We start from the raw sequence: 3,511 nt of genomic DNA, 5'->3' as shown, positions 1-3,511 counted from the left end.
CTAGCATCATAGTGATGACCATTGATTTTATAATAGACATAATCACTCCAGAAAAATCTAGAGCTGTGCTGTCCAATATAGTAGTCACAAATCACATGTGTCCATTCAAATTCAAATTCAAATTCAAATTCAAATTCAAATTAAATGCAATTACAACTCAATTCCCTAGTTGTACCAGCACATTTCAGATGCTCAGGAGCATGGTTGGCTACCATACTGGACAACACAGAGCACTCCCATCATTGTAGAAAGTTCTGCTGGACATGATTGGTTTTGAGAGACATGAATAGAGAACAGAAGGAAGGGAAGGGGAACAGTAAAGGCGTCTAATAAAAAACCTTCCAAAATTTACAAATCTTGGGAATTCCAAAACCTTCTAAAAGTTATTCAACAATCTGAGCACTGAGCACCTGTCTACTATGGGTCATTCTAATCAATAGCAATTGATCAGTTGATACATTGATTTATTCAGTATTGTAGAATAGCAACTAATACAGAAATCTGTGCTTGGGACATGGTATAAAATAGCCAAACTGTCATAGTGTCTCTTCTCAAGCAGCTTACATTCCAGTGGAAGAGATAGCCCTTAATCAGCATTTATAATATAATAAAGAAATATAAAATGACAAATGTGATAATAACTCTGATGAAGAGGTATCTGGACCAGTGAGAACATATGGGTGGTTTGCTTGACCTACTGTGGAACATCTTTTCTAAGGAAGGGGACACCTGAGATGGGATTTAAATGAATAGATTAAGAAAAAAGAAGAACAATTCAGCCCAAAGACAGCATGCACAAAGGCCCTGGAGCATAGGGAGTTTGACAGGAAGAAGGAACTGACAGGTCCACTGGGCACCATCACAGAAAGCGAAGGGAAGCTGGGTATGAGCTGAGGCTAGAAAAGTGGAGTCACTATTCTCTGTACCTGAAGCACCAGCATCAGCTGCAAACTTATCTTTAAGTCTCTACCCCAGGCCTACTGTGTTAAAATCTCAAACTTGATCTTCGGGTGATTAGTAGGCATATTATTTGAGACATAGTCTATTTCAAGAGTCCACAAACTGTGGAACGCAGGCCAGATCCTCCCTCTGCCTGTGTTTATGTAGAGAGTTTTATTGGACCACAATTTTGCCCATTCATTTATGAAGTATCTCTGGCTGCTTTCTTGCTGCAGTGGTGTGATGCAAAGGTTGCCACCTCTGTGGCATTGGTTGGCTGGCAATGCTGAAAATGTTTACTATCTCACTCTTTACACAGAAGTTTCCTGATCCCTTGTTTATACTGTGCCATACCTCAAAGATAGCATTAAAGATTTGGCACTTATTCTGAAAGCAGAGGAAACCTGTGAAGACTTCCCTTTTGGAAGGATTGCTCTGGCTGCACAGAGGTAAAAGGCAAACAGACAGCAGAGGGGTGCTCATTCTCAGTCTGAACTTGGATGATCCTGTTTCCTCCCTGTTGTCCTGGGCTTCCATCTTCAAGGAGAGTCTTTGACAAAAGTCCTTATGACTACTCCCTGAAGAGACCTATTGGGGCCATCTCAGCTCCCAGGAGCACAATCAAAGGATAAGGAGGCTCCTAGGAACTTTGGCTCATCCTGAACTGAACTATTGGGGTGTCCTGGATCAGCTCCAATAGCAGTTCCCCAGGTTCCTCCCTCACCTGATGGCACAGATGGAGAGCATGTACTACACACTCCAGAAGATCTGACAGGGTCTTCAGGAACATCATAAGCAGGCAGAACACTTCCTGCAGACCATGGCGACCTGGAGCCAAACTCTGGCTTCCCTGCCCAGGGAGTACCAGATGAGCTCAGTCTCCTCTGGTGAGCAGCCTCACCAGAATTGCTAGGGGCCACACTGCCCCAGGCTTCCCTGTACCCCGTGCTCAAGACCCCACAGCCCTCCAGTCTCCAGGGGACACACTTAAAGCTGTCATGGCTACAAGGTCATCAGACTGGCCCCAGGAGACCTCTAGAGCAGATGCTGTTCTAGTCCACTAGCTGGACATGCAGCCTTCCAGAGCCTCTGAGCCCCAGGATGTTGTGACTGAGCTACTCTGGCAGATTTTTGTTGAGACCCACATTAAGGTGGGTTAGCTATAGAACAAGAGGACACAACAGGCACCAGGCCTGGAATGCCAGGACCATATTACTTGGGACTGGAGCCATGTACCAAAGACACTTTTCTTCTCAGCCTACTTGTGCTTCCAATTCCAGTGCCCCTTGAGGGTCCTAAAGAAGGGAGCACAGAGCCAGGCATCAAAGCAGAGGGGGTGCTATCCCATGTGGCCCAGTAGTCTGCTTGGAGAATCTATCCATTTCTGAAGCCCATATGCTGGGACCCTGAGGACTTTGGGGACATGTGGAAAAGATCAGGTGTTGTGTTGGCAATCCAAGAAGTTGACCATCCCACATGAAATGGAGAAGATGCAGATGCTAAAACATGGGGAATCAGTGCTGGCCAGGGCTGTCAGCAGCTTCATGTGACATGGATTCATCTATGGGGAGAGTGGTGTCAAAGTATGGAGCCTGGTCAACCAGGTCGTAGAGGACAGGTTTCCTGAGAGCCACCTGTGTGTACAGACCCACCAGGTGTACTTGCACACCTGCCTACTGTCCTCAAACAGCATGACCATGCTGATGAGTGGCCATAACCTGGCTGGTATGTGTATGTGGGGCTTGACAGTGCCCTCCTTGCATATGAGAGATGAGTTGCCCTGTGTACGTATCACCTGCCAGGCCCTGGCCTCCTGCCCTGAAGACAACTTGGCCTTCATTGGCTTCACTTGATGGCACAGTCAGGATCAAGGTTCTGCTGGGCCACCCAAATGGAGCCAAGAGCATTGCTGTTAAAGACCAGAACATCTGGACTGGGGGTATGGGGAGTGGGGATGGATCTGGACACCTGCCTATGGTGCTGGGACCTGAGGACCACTGGGGAGCCCAAGAAATACCAATTTGAGTCTTAGATAATGAGCCTATCCCCTAGTCCTCAGGAGGACTAGGTGCTGGTGGGCATAGCCAATGGCCAACCGGCTGCAGTCCATCTAAGTGGGCCAGAAGCATGTGGTGGGGTATAAAGAGGAAACCATCTTGGGTCTCAAGTTCTCTCCTCTTGGTTAGTGGTGGGTGAGCATTGAGATGGATGACCTAGTCAGCATCTACAGCATGCCTGCAGTGACCACAGAGTTCTAGGTACTGGAGACTTCTTCCATCCTATGCTGTGATGTGTCCCTCAGTAATTGCCTGGTTGTCACAGGGTCCAATGACCACACCTCGGTATACCAGATCACCTACTGAGGGGCTTGGCACTATGGTTCTGACTTGGGATCCTTTTTTGGTCTTTTTCCTCCAACAAAGTGGTGGCATTGTGGTGGGTGGGCTGGGTTTATTTCCCATTGCACATTTGGGCCAAAGATCTTTGTAATATATATGTAATAAAGCAATTGGAAAAAGTGGAAAACAAACAAACAAACAAACAAACAAAAAACCCATAAAAACAAAATAGG

The 3,511-nt window shown here is 46.7% G+C and overlaps 1 pseudogene; it reads left to right on the top strand.

Annotated features, from left to right (window-relative positions):
* Positions 1-2,009: 2,009 nt before the first annotated feature.
* Positions 2,010-3,302, top strand: LOC121495144 (annotated as a pseudogene).
* The last annotated feature ends 209 nt before the right edge of the window (positions 3,303-3,511 follow it).

This window comes from Vulpes lagopus, chromosome 7, assembly GCF_018345385.1.
Source record: "Vulpes lagopus strain Blue_001 chromosome 7, ASM1834538v1, whole genome shotgun sequence".
Classification (NCBI taxonomy): Eukaryota; Metazoa; Chordata; class Mammalia; order Carnivora; family Canidae; genus Vulpes; species Vulpes lagopus.
Note: the sequence above shows the minus strand (reverse complement) of the source record. Positions and strands in the feature narration are given on the sequence as shown.